The sequence below is a fragment of the Giraffa tippelskirchi genome, chromosome 5, assembly GCF_054371585.1.
Source record: "Giraffa tippelskirchi isolate mGirTip1 chromosome 5, T2T-mGirTip1v1.2.pri, whole genome shotgun sequence".
Taxonomy (NCBI): domain Eukaryota; kingdom Metazoa; phylum Chordata; class Mammalia; order Artiodactyla; family Giraffidae; genus Giraffa; species Giraffa tippelskirchi.
Genome location: NC_137279.1, coordinates 40,250,571 through 40,272,795, shown reverse-complemented (window position 1 = coordinate 40,272,795; position 22,225 = coordinate 40,250,571). Strand labels below are relative to the sequence as shown.

The 22,225-nt window shown below is 40.9% G+C and overlaps 2 long non-coding RNA genes across 2 annotated transcripts in view; one reads left to right on the top strand and one right to left on the bottom strand.

The window, feature by feature from the left end:
• LOC145505996 (uncharacterized) overlaps positions 1-22,225 on the bottom strand; it is a 191,826-nt gene that overhangs the window by 117,043 nt on the left and 52,558 nt on the right. The window lies entirely within an intron of this gene.
• Positions 7,459-18,352, top strand: LOC145505997 (uncharacterized). Its single transcript, XR_014053440.1, has 2 exons — positions 7,459-9,954; positions 15,866-18,352. It is a non-coding gene; the product is annotated as an uncharacterized LOC145505997 (long non-coding RNA).

The following is a 22,225-nucleotide window of genomic DNA, read 5'->3' as shown; positions in this document are numbered from 1 at the left end:
TTTACTGATTGGAGAGCACCAGTCATCTTAGTAAGAACTGCACATCTTTTAGAAGCATTAATTTTTTCAAACATTAGAGTTGGAGTATGGTGGGATAATGGAGGAGGAAATGGCAACCCACTCCAGTATTCTTGCCTGGGAAATCCCACGAATGGAGAGCCTGGCGGGCTACAGTCCATAGGGTCTCAAAGAGTCAGACACAACTTAGCAACTAAACAACAACGTGGTAGGATAGGGAAAGATGTAGAATATTAATAATTTAAGTGCCAAATAATGTAAAACATTGTTTTGATATTAAAATAAATGTGGACAATTTATGGAACAGAATACAGTATTTACATTAACTTCTGAGATAAATTAGGAGACTTCAGAGAAACTGGGCCATGTGAGGGCTTTGCTGCCATATGTTCCTTCTCTCCCAAACTTCACAGAAGCATTTTGCTCAGCGCCCAGGGCTGCCCAGATCTAGTAGTGTTAATATGTTAATGCTTCTATGGGAGGACTTCCCTGCTGGTCCAGTGGTTAAGAACCCGTCTGCCAATGCAGGGGACATGGGTTTGATCCCTGGTCAGGGGTGAACTAAGATCCCACATGCCTCAGGACAACTGAGCCTGTGAGCCGCAACTACTGAGCCCACTCGCCTAGAACCCGTGCTCTGCAACAAGAGAAGCCACTGCAGTGAGAAGCCCACAAACCAAAGGAAGAGTAGCCCCAACTGGCCACAACTAGAGAAAGCCCACGCCTGGCAACAAAGATCCAGTGAGGCCAAAAATAAATAAATAAAACAATTCTATGGGAAAGTTTGAGAAGCCCCACCCAAAACATGAATACATTAACAAATGGCTCCTACTGGCGACTCAATTTTTAAGAAGGCTTCAAAAGTGACACTGTTATATTGAAAATATCAACAGATAATCAACAAGGACCTATTGTATGGCACAGAGAACACTGATCAATATTCCGTAATAACCTGAATAGGAAGCGAATTTGAAAAAGAATAGATAAATATGTATTTATATTTCAATTATGTGCTGTACACCTGAAACTGACACAATATTGCTAATCAAGTATGCTCCAATATAAAATAAAAATTCAAAACAAAAAAAGAATATTTGGGGTGAAATATGAAAAGTCAGGTTTTTGGAAAAAAGAAAAAAAAGTCACCCTTCAGGAGACAAGATTGCCGAACAAGCCAGAGCATATTTGGTGAATCCCCTGGACCATTGTCGGGTCCAGCTCACATACTGCTAACCCTGGGCAGCCTCCTGTCACTGTATACTGTATTAATATCTGCTAAGTATTTGAGGAGATTTTCCTCTACAGCTTTCTGAGAAGTCACTTACTATGTTTGCATTCCATTAAATGAATTATATGCCTGTTTTTCAGTGAGAGCCAAAACTGTCCCAAATGAAGGGATTCGACTAGGCCAGTGGTTTTTAACTTTCCTGTTATCTCCTTCAGATGATCAAAGATAACTGGGTGGGAGGAAAAATTAAAACATGGCTTCCCCCGAACTCAACCTACACCCCTGCTCTTTTTATCTGTTTTAGATATTGGGGTACACAGTAATATTTTATTGAGAGACTATTATACCCTGGAGAAGAATCTTGAGAGTCTCTTGGACTGCAAGGAGATCGAACCAGTCAATCCTAAAGGAAATCAACCCTGAATATTTGTTGGAAGGATTGTTGTTGAAGCTGAAGCTCCAATACTTGAGCCACCTGATGGGAAGAGTCGACTCAATGGAAAAGACCCTGATGCTGGGAAAGACTGAAGGTGACAGCAGGAGAAGGACAATAGGAGAAGGTGACAGCAGAGGCTGAGATGGTTAGGTAGCTTGCTGCTGCTGCTGCTGCTGCTGCTGCTAAGTCGCTTCATTCATGTCCGACTCTGTGCGACCCCATAGACGGCAGCCCACCAGGCTCCCCCATCCCTGGGATTCTCCAGGCAAGAGTACTGGAGTGGGTTGCCATTGCCTTCTCCGGGTTAGGTGGCTTAATGGACATGACTTTCCCCAAACTCCGGGAGATAGTGGAGGACAGAGAAGCCTGGTGTGCTGTGGTCCACGGGGTGGCAAAGAGTCAGACCCGACTTAGCACCTGAACAACAGCAAAAAATTTAGAGGCCACTCATTCCTACTAATTCAAAGGATTACACAGAAAAGGATTCTGTGTAAAATCATTATACTCAGTCAGCTCACTCTCATCCCTAGTTCTGCATCCAAATGGAGATGCCCAGGAGGTAAGTGGATATTCACGTTTGAAGCCCCCAAAGGACAGTGGGTTCTCATTCAAAGAAAAGCACTGGATAATATAGAACACTGCATTTCTGTGATAAATTCAGGAAGAGCATTTCTTATAATGTTGTTGTATTAGCTGATGGCATAAGTCACTAAAAGTAATTTTAGGAGGGACCAAAATAGCCAAGTACGTGTAAGAGGCACCAGATAGTCTGGAAGGGCTACCTATCCTTTAGAAATCTTCCCTGAATATTATCTTCCTCTCAGATGAGCTTTTGGCAAGGGTTTAGCTCCTTAGCACCAGGACTTCCCTGGTGGCTCAGAGGTTAAAGCTCTGCCTCCAATGCAGGAGACTCGGGTTTGATCCCTGGGTCGGGAAGATCCCCTGGAAAAGGAAATGGCAACCCACTCCATTATTCTTGCCTGGAGAATCCCATGGACGGAGGAGCCTGGTAGGCTACAGTCCTGCTGCTGCTGCTGCTAAGTCGCTTCAGTCATGTCCAACTCTGTGCGACCCCACAGACAGCAGCCCACCAGGCTCCACCGTCCCTGGAATTCTCCAGGCAAGAGTACTGGAGTGGGTTGCCATTTCCTTCTCCAGTGCATGAAAGGGAAAAGTGAAAGTGAAGTTGCTCAGTCATGTCCGACTCTTAGCGACCCCATGGACTGTAGCCTACCAGGCTCCTCCGTCCATGGGATTTTCCAGGCAAGAGTACTGGAGTGGGGTGCCATTGCCTTCTCCGGGCTACAGTCCATGGGGTCGCAAAGAGTCAGACACAACTGAGCGACTTCACTTTCACTTCACTAGCTCCTTACAGATATGTGGCCATTTAAGGGAGTATCTCTCTGCACTTTGACAATCAACTCTGCCAATGTATACAGAAACATTTACACAACTCTGAGAACTCAATCCTCTACACCTACAATAACTTTAACCCAAAAAAAATCCTTCTTGCTCATATTACCAGTTGCCCAACTGGTAAAAAGAGAAAAAGAAAATTTCAATGAAATGTTTTTATTTTAAATTTAGCAGTGTATTTTGCAGTGAACCCTTCAAGATATTACAGTTGCAATATGTAATCCTGGGTAATTAAATGAATTAATCTGTTCATTTCATATTAATTGATTTAACACTAGAACATACTTCCTGAAAATGATATATAAAGTGATATACAAAATAGGTGTAGTGCCTGCCCTTTTCGGAGAAGGAAATGGCAACCCACTCCAGTACTCTTGCCTGGAGAGTCCCATGGACAGAGGAGCCTGGTGGGCTACAGTCCATGGGGTCGCACAGAGTCGGACACGACTGAAGTGACTTAGCAGCAGCAGCAGCAGCAGCCTGCCCTTTTAGAGCTTACATTCAAGTGGAGAGATAGAAATTCAACAAATCATCATAAGTAAATATGTGATTAGAGACTAAAAGAAGGTTTTGAAGGAGCAGTCTAATAAAAGGAAAATGACAGAGTGACCTAATTTAAACTGTGAAAGAATGCTATCAGGGAAGCTATCTGAGGAAGTGGCGTTTAAACTAAAATGTAAAGGATTAGTAATAACTCTCCAGTTAAAGACTGGAGGATTAAGGGCATCTCAGGCAAAGGCCAGCAGGCAGGAAGTCCTTGAGGCAGAAGATGGTATAGTGCTGCTGGAAATCAGTAAGCAAGGTAATTGGCCAGGAGGTAAAACCAAACAAAGCAAGACCTTATAGGCCACGGGGAGGATATTTACTTTTACCAAGGTAAGTATTGTAAACAAAAGTACTACTGGACTTCCTTGATGGTGGAGTAGATAAGAATCCACCTGCCAATGCAGGGGGCATGGGTCTGAGAAGATTCTACATGCTGCAGAGCAACTAAGCCCGTGTGCCACAACTAGTGAGCCTGCCTGCTGCAACTACTGAAGCCCGCGTGCCTACAGCCTGTGTGCTGCAACAAGAGAAGCTACCACAATGAGAAGCCCATGCACGGCAATGAGGAGTAGCTGTGGCTCACCACAACTAGAGAAAGTCCTCTCAAAGCAACGAAGACCCAGCACAGCCAAAAATAAATAAATAAATTTTTTTAAACGCACTAAAAAGGTTTTTTTTACTTTGCTGACAAAGATCCATTTAGTCAAAGCTATAGTTTTTCCAGTAGTCATGTACAGATGTGACAGTTGGACCAAAAAGAAGGTTGAATGCCAAAGAACTGATGCTTTTGAACTGTGGTGTTCAACTGTGATGAGAAGACTCTTGAGAGTCCCTTGGATAGCAAGGAGATTAAGCCAGTCAATCCTAAAGGAAATCAACCCTGATATTCATTGGAAGGATTGATGCTGAAGCTGAAGCTCCAGTACTTTGGCCACCTAATGCGAAGAGCCAACTCATTGGAAAAGACTCTGATGCTGGGAAAGATTGAAGGCAGGAGGAGAAGAGGATGACAGAGGATGAGATAGTTGGATGGCATCACCGACTCGATGGACATGAGTTTGAGCAAGCTCCAGGAGATGGTGAAGGACAGGGAAGGCTGGTGTGCTGCAGTCCATGGGGTCGCAAAGAGTTGGACACAACTTAGCAACTGAACAATGAACAACAGACGTATTAAGGTATAATTGATCCACTGTACAGTTAATTCATTGTAAGCATACAGTTTGGTGAGTTTTATTACATTTATACAGTTGTGCAACCATTATTGCAATCATCCAAAAGTTCAGTTGTGCCCATTTGCACCCATTCATTCCCAGCCCTACCTGAGGCCACTACTAATCTGATGTTGTTACTGAACCTAACTTATGCACAGCAAAGCCAATCTACTGATGCTGGATCATGGTGAAGGAAGGTGTAAGGCAGGGGACCAAGTAAGGAGAACAGGCAGCTCACGCTCAAAAGACCCAAACTCCTGAGAGGCTTTCAGGGAAGGGTTTCTAAAGGCAACACTGGGGTTGAGGGTGGTAGGGTACAGGATCACCTTATGGATTTCTGATTGGCTGGTGGTGAAGTAACAGGGTGATGTTTCAGAAATCTTAATCATTTACCTTCTGGTTCCAACCAGTCTGGGGTCTACCTGCTTATCTTCCACCTGCATAGGGGCTTTAGTTTCTGTAGAACAACTCAAAGACATGCATCAGGTTGTTATGTATATCCCCTGAGGAGAAACTAGACTCTGCTTTATCTCTGAACTATTGTTTAAACTATCATTACTTTTCTTGCTTGACTGCTTTTCCTTTGTTTTTACATTCACTCATTTCTCTAATTAGTAACTGCTCTAAAGAGTCTGCTCTTTGGAACTCAGGGAAGGCCTAAGAGACTAAAGCCTTTTTCTACAAACAAGAAATGGGGGACACAGAGGGGCTTTTGTACCCAGGAGGGCCCCAAAGGATCCTGTTCAGCTTCAGTGACTGTCTCCATAGTTCTCTCTTTTCTAGAAGATTTATTAAATAGAATCATATGATATGTAGACTTTTGTGTCTGGCTTATTTCATCCAGCACAGTTTTTGAGATTCGGCGATGTCATTGTAGTTTGTTCCTTTTTACTGCTGAGTAGCTTTCAAATGTGGGCATATAACACAGGTTTATCAATTCAGTCAATGGACATTTGGATTATCTGCAGGTGATGTCTATTATGAATAAGAATGCTGTGAAAATTCGTTAATCTTGGTCTCGTAATATGTTTTATTTCTCTGAAATAGAGAAGTAGAACTGCATGGTCCTATGGCAAGTTTCTGTTTATTTTAAAAAACTGCCAAGCGGCTGCATGATTTTCCATTTCCACCAGAAACACAGGTGACTTTCAGTTTCTCTGTATCTTCATCATCACTTGCTATTGTTTGATGAAATAAAGTTCATATTTTACAGCAAGATAAGAAAAATTGAAACATAAAATTTTTCTTTGCTGTTTTAGCCACCTGCCTCACGTTTCACAGGTATCATGCCTCTGCATTAACCAGACCTCCTTAGGAGATAACATCCCTTCTTAATCTCCTCAAGGGTCACAAGCACTTAGGAGATAACCTTCCTTGATCTTAAGAGGCCACAGTGACCCATGACCCACGACTTTGTACCTGTAGATCCAGACTGTGTAATCTGTCAAGAATATATCATTTAAGGTACAGCCCTCTATCTCAAAAACCTATATAACTGTGCTTTGACCTTTAATGGGCAGTACAGTCCTCAGCTTTCTGAAAGACATCTTCCTGGGTTATCATTCTCAATTTGGTTAGAATAAATTTTCTGTTTCTTTCTTAAATTGAGTGATTAATTTTTTTGTGGACAGTCTGACTTTTTTAATCTTACTCATTCTAGTGCGTGTGTAATAGTATTAATCTCTCTTGTGGTTTTAATTTGTGTTTCCCTAATGAATAACGATGTTTAATATCTTATTTATTTTCAGTGTAACTGTAGTTGATTTAAAATATCATGTAAGTTTCAGGCGTACAGCTTCAGATTCTTTTCCATTATTGGTTATCACAAGATACTGAATACAGTTCCCTGTGTTTTACAGTAAATCCTTGCTGTTTTTGTTTTATATATAGTACTGCGTATCTGTGAATCCCATACTCCTAATTTATCCTTCCCCCTTTCCTTTTCCCTGTGGTAACCATAAGTTTCTTTTCTATGTCTGTGGATCTACTTCTGTTTTGTAAATGTGTGTATTTTTAGATTCCACATGTAAGCAGTATCATATAATATTTGTCTAACATTTCATTTTCTTTACCCATTCCTCTGTCAATAGGTCAGTTCTGACAGGTTGCTTCCGTATCTTGGCTATTGTGAATAGTGATGCTATGAACACTGGGGTGCATGTTTCAGTTTTGATTATAGTTTTGTCTGGATATATGCCCAGGAGTGGGATTGCTGGATCACAGTAAAGTTAAAGTAAGGCGCTTCAGTCATGTTGAACTCTGTGCAATCCCGAGGACTGTAGCCCACCAGGCTCCTCTGTCCATGGGATTCTCCAGGCAAGAATACTGGAGTGGGCTACTGTGCCCCTCCTCCAGGGGATCTTCCCGACCTAGGGATCAAACCCAGGTCTCCCGCACCGTGGGCAGATTCTTTACCATCTTGGCAACTCTATTCTTAGCTTTCTGAGGAAACTTCATATTGTTTTCCATAGTGGCTATACCAATTTACACTTTCATCAACAGTGCAGAAGAGTTCCCTTTTCTCCACACACTCTCCAGCATGTTATTTGTAGACTTTTTAATAATGGCCAATTTGATGGGTGTGAGGTGATATCTCATTGTGGTTTTTTTTTTTTCAAAATTTACTTACTTATTTCTGGTTGTGCTGGGTCTTTGTTGCTGCATGGACTTTTCTCTAGTTGTGGTGAGTAGAGGCTACTCTTTAGTTTTCGGTGCTTAGGCTTCTCATTGCAGTGGCTTCTCTTGTTGGGGAGCATGGGCTCTAGGGCATGAGGGCTTCAGCAGTTGTGGCTCCTGGGCTCCAGAGCAGAGGTTTAACAGTTGGGGCACATGGGCTTAGTTGCTCTGCAGCATGTGAGATCATCCCTGATCAGGGATGGAACCTATGTTTTCCCACATTGGCAGGCAGATTCTTTACCACTGACCCACCAGGGAAGCCCTCACTGTAGTTTAGATTTGCATTTCTCTGTTAGTGATGTTGAGCATCTTTTCATGTGCATGTTGGTCATTAGATAAATTTTTTATAATAGGGAAGAACAAGTCTGACTCCATATTGGATGTTTCTTTTACCTGGATCACTATACTCTATTGCCTTTACTGCAAGCTAATCACAAAAGGAAGATTTCTTATAGCTTAAAACATACATTAAGAATCATCTCTGGGAACCCTGCCACCATGTCTGAGTGTTACACTAAAACATCTTTGCTTAGCTCACAAAAAAACATCCTGACTAGGCTCACCTATAAACGGTTGCAAGAAAGACTAGCACATCTCCTCTGGAGTATGGTCAGAACCAGGAAATATCTGAAGCAGCTTACTGCCTTTTCACTTTACTTCCTCACCCCTCCATCCATGTATGTACTGTAAAAGAAATTAGCATCAAAACACAGATAAGATGGTTCTTTACGGCATTAGTCTGCTATAAAAATATTGGTCTGCTGGCTTTCCCAATGAACTCGTTATTCCTTGCCCCAACACTTCACCTCTCCATTGACTGGCCTGTCACGTGTTGAGCAGTACTAGCCTGAACTCTGTAATGTTTTGAAGATACAATTCATAGGACGTGGTGATGCATTAGATAATTAGAAGGAGCAGGTATTTTAATTCTAATTTTCTAGCATGAAAATAGATTCAACAGAGACACTATTTTCTGATACAGAAGAGACACAATAAAAATAAGATTTGAGAGCAGGAAATCAGGAGTTGAATTTAAGTACTTTTGAGATGTTTGTGAACTTTCACAAAATTCAGAAAAATTATTTAAATTGTTATGAAAAATAATTGTAAAAGATAGATTCTTAAAAGTAGAATTGCTGGACCAACAGATGAAGCTGATAGATACTACAAAACTCTTTTCAGGGTCCTATCCCTTAAACCCTTGCTAAATCTAGATGTATCAATCTTTTCTTTTATTGGCTCCTTTATATAATGTCTATACCCTATAATTTGGAAATTAACATGAAAAAACAAATTTTTATTCACATTTCCATGATTCTTAGTTGAAAAACTGTGATATTACGATTTATAAGAAATATATATTTGGTCTCTCATGGAGGAAGAAATTTTCCTCTCCCCTTCTAGGTTCTTTTCGGCTGGTCTAAAAATTAAATTGACATGAAACACATTAACAGGAGAAAACCAAACAAAAGTTTAATACTATATATATATGAGGTAGACTCAATAAAACTGAGTAACTTTCCAAAATGGCTGAAACTCTCACCTTAAATAGCATCCTCAGTCAAAGACAAAAGTGGGTGTTGGGGGTGATGACTTGAGACCTCAAACAGGAGGAAGACAACTGGTATGGAGACGAAAACAGAGAAGAAGTTAACAAACTGCTAGATTTCTCCGTCTACACACTTAGTTCATACCATAGTTGTCTATGGTGATAGCTCTCTTCTTGAAAGAGGCCCTCTATCTAATTTCTTGGGGTTGAGGTGTTGTATTTGTTGTTTAGTTGCTAAATTGTGTCTGACTCTTTTGCAACCCCATGGACTGTAGCCTACCAGGCTCCTCTGTCCGTAAGATTTCCCAGGCAAGAGTAGTGGAGTGGATTGCCATTTTCTTCTCCAGGGGATCTTCCCGATCCAGGAATCAAACCGGCATCTCCTGCATTGCAGGTGGATTCTTTTTCCACTGAGACACCAGGGAAGCCCCTAACTAAATTCTTTAGACAGAGGAAAAGTCAAAATTTCTTCCTGAATCTTCTCAGTCTTGATTGTTTTCAGTTCAAAATAATCTTCATGTCAAAGAGACATTTTGGGGTGGCAGATTTTGCCCCCCTACAGGTCACTCAGATAACCAAAATATATTTCTCTTATAGTATATTTGGTTTTCATCCATGGTTCCGGACTCACAGCTGCCATAACTGTTAGAATTTCCTGAATAATAATAGCATTGGAAGCAACTTTTGTCATAATATTTGGTCTCCCATCTTCAGTTCTTGAAACCACTTCAGATCATAAGGTGAAATGAGTGTCTTGTTACTCACAACAAGACCTTTCTACCATAACTGGGTTTATGTTAATGATGCTTTTACCTGAAAACTGGGTTCACATCTTGGCGGGTGTCAAGTCAAAAGACACAACTAAGCAGATAGGGTAGGGGGTCCCTGGAGAAGAGATTCAGGCGTGGCTTACTTGACATAAGAGAAGCCCTTTTTGGCCTTAAGCCATTTTGCAATCTAAGACCGGCCACAACGCTTGCCCTTAAACAGGTCTCATTAACTAATGACCTTCAGTTCAGTTCAGTCCCTCAGTCGTGTCTGACTCTTTATGACCCCATGGACTGCAGCACACCAGGCTTCCTTGTCTGTCATCAACTCCCGGAGCTTGCTCAAACTGGTGTCCATCGAGTTGGTGATGCCATCCAACCATCTCATCCTCTGTCGTTCCCTTCTCCTCCTGCCGTCAATCTTTCTCAGCATCAGGATCTTTTCCAGTGAGTTGGTTCTTTGCATCAGGTGGCCAAAGTATTGGAATTTCAGCTTCAGCATCAGTCCTTCCAGTGAATATTCAGGACTGATTTCTTTAGGATTGACTGGTTTGATCTCCTTACAGTCCAAGGGACTCTCAAGAGTCTTCTCACCAAATTGAACACCACAGATCAAAAGCATTAATTCTTTGGCGCTCAGCTTTCTTTATAGTCCAACTCTCATATCCATACATGACTACTAGAAAAACCACAGCTTTGGTTTTTTGGACCTTTGTCAGCAAAGTAATGTCTCTGCTTTTTAATATGCTGTCTAGGTTGATCACAGTTTTTCTTCCAAGGAGCAAGTGTCTTTTAATTTCATGGCTGCAGTCACCATCTGCAGTGATTTTGGAGCTCAAGAAAATAAAGTCTGTCATTGTTTCCATTGTTTCCCCAACTTTTGCCATGAGGTGATGCAACCAGATGCCATGATCTTTGTTTTTTGAATGTTGAGTTTTAAGACAGCTTTTCCACTCTCCTCTTTCACTTTCATCAAGAGGCTCTTTACTTCCTCTTCACTTTCTGCCACAAGGGTGGTGTCATCTGCGTATTGAGGTTATTGATATTTCTCCCGGCAATCTTGATCCCAGCTTGTGCTTCATCCAGCCCGGCATTTCGCATGATGTACTCTGCATATAAGTTAAATAAGCAGGGTGACAATATACAGCCTTGACATACTCCTTTCCCAAATTGGAACTAATGATCTTAGGGGAATGAAAGAATGAAGAAACAAAACTGTTATCAGAGAAGAGAAGTAACAATAGCAAAGATAATTTATCTATGTTGTTCCAAAGGTAAGGATTAGCCTGAAGTGTGCACAACCTACAGATCAACTGGAACCTACGGGGTGATGATGTTGACACTTTCTGACTCTAATGACTTCAACCAACTAAAGCTTGGACTCTGTCAACCTTTGCTCCAGTTCTATGTTGAATTCTCTGCTGCTCAAGCCCCTTCATGAATATGCATGTACCCTTAACTTAAAACTTCCCCAGTTCCGCTGTCAGGGAGACACTGCTTTGGGAAAGATGCCCAGTGTTGTCTTTATTTGCTGCAAGCAATAATAAATCCTTCCTTCTTTCAATCTCTGGCTTGGTTCTGTCTTTTGACAGCCACCAAGAGTCAAACCCAGTTTTTGGGTAACACAAACAAACCAAAGGGCAGGAGAAGGAAGGATTTATTATTTGCAGTAAGAGAACACCAGGAATATTTCTGAAAGTGATGTCTGCTTTTTTTTCTTTTTCCTACCATATTGCAGTAGTAATAGACATTTATTTCATATCTCAGGATGTTCCACATACTCACTGCAAACTCCAAAAGATTACAGTAGGGGGGTTTCCCTGGTGGCTCAGCGGTAAAGAATCCACCTGCCAATGCAGAAGACATGGGTTCGATCTTGATCTTGGAAGACCCCACATGCCTCAGAGCAATGAAGCCCATGCACCATAATTATTAACCTTGTTCCCTGGAGCCCAGGAGCTGCAACTACTGAAGCCCACACACGCTAGAGCCCATGCGCCCCAACAAGAGAAGCCGACACAACGAGAAGCCCGTGCACTGCAACTTATTTCTTTAAATGGTAGAACATTTTAAAATGTTAACATTAAAAAAAAAAGATTAGTAGGCCTTACCACTCCTACCTCCCAACTGGCTGAGGTGGACTTTAGGATTTTCAATAATTAGGATGTGGCAGAAAAAGAAAAAGAAGACAGTAGTTTAGGAAAGATCCCAGGTGTTCTCCCTAGTTGCTACAAGTAATAAATCGTTCCTTCTCCTCCTTTTTGACTTGGTGGTGTCTTTTGGCTTATCATCCACCAAAAGATCAAGCCAGTTTTCAGGTAACAAGATGACATCTGGAAATCACCTGTGGATGGAGGCTAGCTGCCAAGGGAACCAACCTTGAGTAGAGCAGTGGAAAGTTCAGTCCTACCCCCTAATTTCCAGGAAGAATAAGGAGCTAGAGGATGAAATAGTCCCAATGCCCAATGATGTAATCAAGCATGCCTCTGTAATAAGGCCTCCATAAAACCCAGAAGAAGGTGGTTAGAGAGCTTCCGGTTTGGTGAACATGTGGAGATTCAGGGAGAGTAGTTCACCTGGAGAGGACATTGATGCTCCACACCCTTCCCACACACCTTGCCCTATGTATCTTTTCCATCTGACTGTTCCTGAGCTATATCCTTTTATATAATAAACTGATAATCCAGTAGGTAAAATGTGCCATTCTAGCAAATTAATCAAACCGAAGGAGGGGGACTATGGGAATCTCCAATATCTATAATTTATAACCAGTTGGTCAGACAGGCAACAACCTGGGACTTGTGATTGGCATCTGAAGTTGGGGGCAGTCTTGTGGGACTGAGTTCTTACCTGTAGAATCTGATGCTGTCTCTGTGTAGACAGTGTCAGGTTGAATCAAATTTTACACCCAGCTGGTGTCAGAGAAATGCTAGCTGGTGCTGGTGTGAAAAAGCCCCTTTCCATACACATTGGAATTGGTCCCACACATCAGAACTGGGTGCAGAATCTTTAGCAACTTTTTAAGTAAAGAAGCCATTTGTATTTCTTCCTTTGTGGTTTCATACTTCCTATTCTTTCCTGTTTGTTTAATAATTAATTGTTACAAGAACGCTTTTATGATTATCCTCTTGCCTGTTACATATGTTGTACATATTTTTTTCTCCCAGTTTTTCTATCTTTTGTTTATGATAACTTTCATCACTAAAACATTTAATTTTACAAGAGAACTTTTGTTTATCTGTTTCTTTGTAGCTTCTGGGTTTGGGGTCTTGCTGTGCCTTTCTCTCTCCCAAATTACTAAAATAATCTTTGTTTTATTTGAGTGCATCATAGTAGAGTTTCTTAAGCTTAATCCTCTAAACAATTTGAAATTTATTTTATGGTATGCTGTGAGATAAAAATAAACTTTTTTTCTTTTTCTAAATAATGACTGATATTCTCAATGGTATTTATTCAATACTGCATTATTCCCCTTTGATTTGAAATATTACCTTTAATATACTAAGTTTTCATAAATACATAAGTGAAGGCAGATTCTCTAAAGTTGATCTAAGGTTTTTTTTCACAATAACAATTACAGTTATTCCTGATAATAAAATCATGGTATCAGCATATAGGTGTGCTTATCTCCTTAGCAAGCAAGGGATCATGTACCCAGCTCAAAAGGACAGGATGTTAAGACATTATGGAAGAGCTACTTTAAAAGGAGGGCATATGGGCTTCCTTGGTGGCTCAGCTGGTAAAGAATCCACCTGCAGTGTGGGAGACCTGAGTTTGATCCCTGGGTTGGGAAGGTCCCCTGGAGAAGGGTAAGGCTACCCACTCCAGTATTCTGGCCTGGAGAACGCCATGGATTGTTTAGTCCATGGGGTCGCAAAGATTCAGACACGACTGAGCAACTTTCACTTTCTTTTTTCCTTCCTTCATTTGTATTTCTTTCAATGCAAATCATCAGACTATATATCACAATACAAACTACATCACACTATATTTCACTTCCAACTGAATTAAATATCTATTGACCTAGATTCTCCTGATACTTTTAAAGTACAAGTTCTACATTAGCTTCAGTAGTTCCGGGAACTATATGCAGCTAAGTAGTGAAGTTCAGAATAGATTCCTGACCACAGAGATAAAGGCCAAGGAAAGATCAATAAGAGCTGCACATAATTTTATGCTGTTTTTAAGAGACTTCATCACAAGGTGATACTTGAGTAAGACGATGGTCAATAATGGAAGAGCAGTGCAAAATTTCCTCCTGCTTATCCTATAAACTATTTACCTAAGAGATTCCAAATGGAGTTTGTCCAGGAATAAACTTACTGGCAAGCATTTTAAATTTAACAACTGATGAATTAAAGGTCTATAATCTGTGAGGAATGAAGAAATGACCTTTAAAAAATGGTACAGACAACATTTTAAGGCCTACCAGATGGGACCTCCAAATAGGGCTAACATACAAATAACTGCTACAAATGAGAAACTATTATTCCACAAGGCTTGAATATCCGAGATGAAGGAGATTTACACCACACATTTTGCTTACTTGCAGCTGTGCTGTGTGAACGTGTGATCAGTCAGGAAAAGACTCAGAGTTGATTTCCTGACTTGGTCTTCCTCTATGGATATAACCCTAAGAAAATATGAGTGAGGATTTTTAGTTTGTCCTTCTAATGTTCTCATTCAAACAAGAGCAATTTACTAAATACCTGCTTCTCAAACTCTATGAAATCAAAATAGTTGGTATTTATCGAGCAATTTCTTTGCAGGTACCAGTCAGCATCCTGTTATACATTACTTCCCACTAATATTTAGAACAATCATATTAAATTAAGTGGGCTTCCCTGGTGGCTCAGCAGTAAAAGAATCCACCTGCAATGCAGGAGATGCACGTTTGATCCCTGGGTCAGGAAGATCCCCTGGAGGAGGAAATGGCAACCCACTCCAGTATTCTTGCCTGGGAAATCCCATGGACAGAGGTGCCTGGTGGGTTATAGTCCATGGGGTCACAAGAGTCGGACACAACTTAGTGACTAAACCACCACCACCATTAAATAAGTCTCATTGTCCCCCTTTTATAGAAAACTGAGGTTCAAAGAAGTTAAGTAACTTAAAACTAGTAAATGGCATGGACATGGTTCCAATCCAGTCCAGCTGATTACAGAGTGTAAGTTCTCAACCATTGTACCATACCAGCTCAAAGGGAACAGATGGAAGGACTAGGGTGTGAGATAAGTATGTTGTCATCCTTGTGTAGCAAGGAGACTATTAGAGAGTGGATTTTATCTGATTTCTCTAGAGAGAAATTAGAGGAAGCAATGTTGATTTTCAATAAACCAAAGTACATGAATTATCCTACAGCTGTGGTGTTTAAGAAGTTGATCTTTAATAATTTAGATAACTTTTAATTTGTTGTTGTTCATCTTGTGCAACAAAAGGCAGGCTCACTAAGCCAGCCTGCATTGCCAACAATTTTGCGAAAATTTTCATCCTCCTACCACAATCAAATGTTCAATTTAATTTCAAACTGTAATTAGAAAGTGTTACTTTTAATGATTATTATTTATTGCTGGCATAGGCTCCAATTAAGTCCATTTTATGCATGTTTTCTTATTTTGTGTTATTAAAGATAGGTGACATCTATAGTGCAGTGTGTAAGTTGGTTTGTTATTACACAAGCAGCAATTATTAATATAAGCATCAGGCTTTAGCCAAATCTGCTGAATAGATCAAGTCAGATTAGGTGGGTCATAGTAGGCCACAGGGAAAATAGTGTCCCTGATAAAAATATAAAGTAGAAGTCACAATAAGTGAAAAAAGAAGTACTTTGTTGAGTGGGGAAACTTTTAAAAGACAGGATGAAATTCAGGATGTCTAATCGGCCATTTCATCTTTCAAATTAAAGGGCTAAGATGGTAAAGGAAATAAATCAAGATGCCAAGGCAGTTTAGCTTCCATAAAGTGGATGGATCAGTTGCTCTGATTCCAAATCACATGACTGAGCTATCAAGAATATAGGTAGGGGCTTCCCTGGTGGTCCAGCGGTTAAGATTCTGAGCCGCCAATGCAGGGGACTTGTGGGTTCAATCCCTGGTTGGGGAACTAAGATCCCACATGCCATGTGGTGTGGCCAAAAGATTAAAAAAAAAAAAAAAAAGACTGCAGGTAAATCCCACTATGCAAAGGTAAATCCCTCCACCATGAGAACACCCATTTTCCCCTAAAGAACAGTCTAAACTGTCTAAGAGGAGGAGATTTGGACTCACACTCCTATTAATAAACTAAGACTAGTTGCACATGATTTCATTAATCCTTTATTTTTCTAAACCAGTCCAGTATTTGATTAAAATGTATGAAATCATGCTCATCACTTATTCTAACTAGAATTCTGTTTCTCATGTATCAAATGTGTTAGATTGAATGATACCTTGTCCTCATCTTGCTTAAGAACTATATGATTCTACAAGTATAGAGTTGTAGGAAGAATAGGCACAACAGCAGTTTCTGAGGGGGGAAAAAAAAATGTCCCAGGATGATTATTCACTATGAGCTGAGAAATCCAAACAAGTGGATGAACGTAAGAATAACACCTAAATCAAAGGAGGTTACAAGTTAAGGGTACTCTGTACTTCCCAGCCCACTTTCAGAATATCATATTCAGTTCTAAAAAACACATTCTAACAATGATGCTGATAAAGTAAAATGTAACCAGTAGAAGGTGATCAGGATGGTAAGGCATTAGGATATCCAGGCTACAAATAATACCAGGAGGAAGCTGGAGGGTTATGGAATATTTGTTTCCAGCTCCTGGTAAGATTGTTCCTCCCACAGCCTTACCACTGGAAACCATCTAGGAATCCAAACCAGAGCAAGAGGTTATAAAAGAACTGATAGAGCTCACCTTCTCCCTAGAGTTCACCTGGACAAATGTCCACATACCTCACCTCTCTGTTTACCTTAGTCACTCACAAAAGTCCAAGCTTCCAGATCATCCATCATCATTGGGGTCTTCCCATAGGACACTGTACTTATCTGACTGGCCCAATCTTCTTGAGGCTCCCAAACCATTCTGTCCTATGGAACTTCCATCAAACTCCTTCCTCTCAAATAATTCTCTGAGTGTTCCCTACTCCGTGCTTCCCAGTAGCCTCTGTGAATATACTGCTGCCTCTGGATTCTTTCTGAGTGAATATTTTTTCCCACATTCAACATATCACAATATCTGGAAATGGTATAAATATCCTTGTTCTTCATTCTCACGTAAAAACCAATTCCCCTCCCCGTGCCAACAAAAATTCAGCTCTTTAAAGAGCACACCGTTAGACTCCAGAGTCTGTTAACTCTTTATTTTACAACCATCCATCAACCTCCCATCTCCCACCCTCGTTCTCCAAAGATCGGAAGCCTTGGATTTTCTATGTTCCTTTTTAGCACAATTGTTGTCATCACTCTTGGTGATTCCACAACCAAACCAAGAGCAAACCAATTTACATTCCTACCAACAGTGTAGGAAGTTTCTCTTTTCTCCACCTCCTTCTCAGCATTTATTTTCTGTGAACTTTTTACATACCACACATACATGGCCTTTCTGACCAATGTGAGGTGATCCTTCACTGTAGTTTTCCTCTAGTAATTAGTGATATTGAGCATCTTTTCATATGCCCACTGGCCATCTATATACAGTGTTTTTAAAAAGATCAATTAGTTGCTGTGTTAAGTAAAGCCAGTAAAGTGGGGGATGGAGTGTCAACAATGGACAGGAGCAGAGAGATAAGTTAGGATATGTCGACTTAAAAAATATTCACAACTTAAAAGTTGAGAGTTGTGTTTTATTCGGTGGGAATTTTTAGGACTTCAAGCATGAGAGACAGCATCTCAAGTAACCGTGAGAGAACTGCTCTGAGGCAGCAAGGGGAGGAACCAGGTTATATAGAAGTTTTGCAACAAACAGCAGGTAGTCTGAACATCAAAAGATCTGTTGTTGTGTTGCTGTTGTCCTTCAGTCGCTAAATTGAGTCTGACTCTTTGCGACCAAGGCTCCTCTGTCCTCCACTATTCCCCGGAGTTTGCTCAAATATATGTCTTATTTCTAACCATCACATCCTCTGCCACCTCCTTCTCCTTTTCAACAGATTATTGTTAATTAAAGAAAACCAAATATCTCAAGTTAAGGAATTTATTAGCACTTTTCTATGTATGGAAGGATGCAAGAGTCTGGGCTAACTGAAATCATTCCTTTCATATGAACCTCAGCTATCTGGGGCCAGTATCCTGTGTTTTCACATCCTGAACTTCCTTTACTCAGGGCTCACCGTAGACAGTGGTTGTAGTCTGGTGGCTGTTAGACAGCAGGTATTCTCCTCCTTGAGTTCCCTTATGGCTCACCAGCTCACATTGCAGGGCTGCAATCACTGATAATGGTGACATCCTTGCTTACTGATATGGCAGGAAATATTCCATTTCTCATTACTGACTCAATAGACACCAATTGCACCAAACTCTGGGAGACAGTGGAGGACAGAGGAGCCTGATTTGTTGCAGTCCATGAGGTCACAGAGAGTCTGACGTGACTTAGCAACTAAACAACAACAATGCCATTTCCCACATGCCATTGCAGAAGAGAAATGAAACTAACTAGGACCAAAGTCGCTGCCCAGTAGAAAGGAGAGATTCTCTGATTCTGGATATATTTTGAAGGCACTTGATGATGTGTAGTGTGAAAGAAGGAAAAGAATACAGAATGATTCCAATACTGTTGACCATGATAACTAGAATAGAAATACCATTCCCTAAACATTCAAGGGAAATTATATGGACCTAACAGAAGCAGAAGATATTAAGAAGAGGTGGCAATAATACACAGACGAACTACACACAAAAGGTCTTCGTGACCCAGATAACCATGATGATGTGATCACTCACCTAGAGCCAGACATTCTGGAATGCAAAGTCAAGTGGGCCTTAGGAAGCATCACTATGAGCCAAGCTAGTGGAGGTGATGGAATTCCAATTGAGCTATTTCAAATCCTAAAAGATGATGCTGTGAAAGTGGCCAATATGCCACTCAATAAGCCAGCAAATTTGGAAAACTCAGCAGTGGCCACAGGACTAGAAAAGGTCAGTTTTCATTCTAATCCCAAAGAAAGGCAATGCTAAAGAATGTTCAAACTACTGCACAATTGCACTCATCTCACATGATAGCAAAGTAATGCTCAAAATTCTCCAAGCCAGGCTTCAACAGTAAGTGAAACATAAACTTCGAGATATACAAGCTAGATTTAGAAAAGCCAGAGGAACCAGAGATCAAATTGCCAACATCTGTTGGATCATAGAAAAAGCAAGAGAGTTCCAGAAAAACATCTATTTCTGCTTTATTGATTATGCCGAAGCCTTTGACTGGGTAGATCACAACAAACTGTGGAAAATTCTTCAAGAGATGGGAATACCAGACCACCTGACCTGCCTCCTGAGAAATCTGTATGCAGGTCAAGAAGCAATAGTTAGAACTGGAAACGCAACAGACTGGTTCCAAATTGTGAAAGGAGTACGTCAAGGCTGTATATTGTCACTCTGCTTATTAAACTTAAATGCAGAGTACATCATGTGAAATGCCGGGCTGGATGAAGCACAAGCTAGAATCTAGATTGCCAGGAGAAATATCAATAATCTCAGATACAGAGATGACACCACTCTTATGGCAAAAAGTGAAGAGGAACTGAAGAGCCTCTTGATGAAAGTGAAAGAGGAGAGTGAAAAGCTGTCTTAAAACTCAACATTCAAACAACTAAGATCACGGCATCCGGTCCCACTACTTCATGGCAAACAGATTGGGAAACAATGGAAACAGTAATAGACTTTATTTTGCAGGGCTCCAAAATCACTGCAGATGGTGACTGCAGCCATGAAATTAAAAGACGCTTGCTCCTTGGAAGAAGAGCTATGACCAACCCAGAAAGCATATTAAAAAGCAGAGACATTATTTTGCCAACAAAGGTCCATCTAGTCAAAGCTATGGTTTTTCCAGTAGTCACGTATGGATGTGAGAGTTGAGACTATAAAGAAAGCTGAGTGCCTTAGAATTGATGCTTTTGAACTGTGGTGTTGGAGAAGACTCTTGAGAGTCCCCTGGACTGCAAGGAAATCCAACCAGTCAATCTTACAGGAAATCAGTCCGGAATATTCATTGGAAGGACTGATGCTGAAGCTGAAACTCCAATACTTTGGCCACCTGATGCAAAGAACAGACTCATTGGAAAAGACTCTGATGCTGGGAAAGATTAAAGGCAGGAGGAGAAGGGGATGATAGAGGGTGAGATGGTTGGATGGCATTACCAACTCAGTGGACATGAGTTTGAGCAAACTCCGGATATTGGTGATGGACAGGGAAGCCCGGCATGCTGCAGTCCATGGGGTCGCAAAGAGTTGGACACAACTGGGCAACTGAACTGAACTGAAACATTCAAGTGCATGGCCTCAACTTTGCCACTAGTAATCTAAACAATTTTAGACAAATTTTTGCCCTTCCCTGATCCTCACTCTTATCATTTGTACAATGAGAGATTTAAACTAAATTAGAAGTCCTCCTACTGTGTTTGGTGCATGTGCCTCAGTAGGCTGTTCAGGAGATGGGAGGAAAGTCAGGCAAACTGAACTGTGGGCTTTGTATATTAAGGGTCTGTTTAAGGTCTTATTTAAAACAGGAATCTGGGGAGTTCCCTAGCAGTCCAGTGGTCAGGACTCCATGCTCTCACTGTAGAGGGCCCAGTTCAATCCTTGGTCAGGGAACTAAGATCCCACAAGCTGCATGGCAAACTAAACAAAAACAGGAATCCACTAATAAACTTTTAAAAATCTTTTTAATTTGGGAGGTAATTAGGTCATGAAGGTGGTGCCCTCATAGTGGGATTAATGCCTTTATAGGAAGAGATACTTCTCTCTTTCCCTCTTGTTCTTCCCCCTCTTCCCCTCCCCCTCTCTGATACAAGAAGATGGTGGTCTCCAAGAAGGCCCTCCAGAAAGAGGGTCATCATCATATCACTGACAGGTGTCTTTATCTTGGACTTCCCAACTTCCAAAGCTGTGAGAAGTAAATGTTGCCTAAACTTCCCAAACTACAGTAATATTTTATAGCAGCCCAAGCTAAGACAATCATTTTACCTAGGTGACTTACAAGACTCCTTCCATTCCAGCTCTAAAGTTATGTCAAGAAGTTAAAATTGTTGATTTGTACAAGTGGCGTTAGTCCAACTCCACCACATCACAGCAACAGCCAGCAGAAAGACTGAGTGGGTCTTGCTGCGACCATAATCACTATGAGTATAGTGGTCACTGACTAAGGAACCTTTGTATGTGACTAGTGGGAGAAAACCCAGAGTGGGGTTGCCCAGACAACGTAGTGCTGATTATTTCAATGGTGTTTTATTACTCACCTTTCCCTGGAATAAAGTTTTCAGTTTCAGCAGCTGATCTCCTTTTGAAGGCTCTTTCAGCTTTCAGTTTCTTTCATTCCTGACTTGAGCCTTCTGGTAGTAAAAGCTAAATTCTAAGTTATCTGAGTGACTCACCTCAGGTAACTGACAGTGAAAGAGAAAAAGGAAGTCATTATGATAAGAGCCAGAGACAATTGACTGAAAACAAGCCAATGTCTGTCCAGGACATTAACTCCTCCTAAAACTACTGCATAACTTTCCAGTCCATCCAGTATTTTAATACAACGTTTTACTCTGATGTGGTCCATTCTTATTATGTGACTAAAGAACTTCTGACTCCTCTGCTTTGTTTCTGCCGTCTCCCATAAAAGGAAATGGGGTGAGAAATGCTGAAATAGCTCCACTCAGATGGTTAAAGCAATACAGAGTTGGACAGAATTAAACTCACCTTAAAATAACTACTTTGAACAAAATCCTGGAAGTGAGGTTGCTGGATCATATGGTAGTCCTATTTTCAATTTTTTGAGGACCCTCCATGCTGTTTTGCACAGTGGCCGAACCATTTTGCATTTTCACCAACAGTGCACAAATGTTCCTATTTCTCCACAGCCTGGCAACACTTAAGGGGTTTTTTGGTTTTTGTTTTTTCTGGTTGTTTGATTATGGGCTTTGGATAACTCAGCTTAATTTTTTAACACTTTTTATCTATTTATTACTTTTAATTGCCCTGGACCTTCATTACTGTCCATGAACTTTTCTCTAGTTGCAGTGAGTGGTAGCTACTGTCCCTTGTGGTGCATGGGCTTCTCATTGCATTGGCTTCTCTTGTTGCTGGAGCACAGGCTCTAGGAGCATGGGCTTCAGTAGTTGCAGCACTTGGGCTCAGTAGTTGCGGTGCATGGGCTTAGTTGCTCCAAGGCATGTGGAATCTTCCCGGACCAGGGATCAA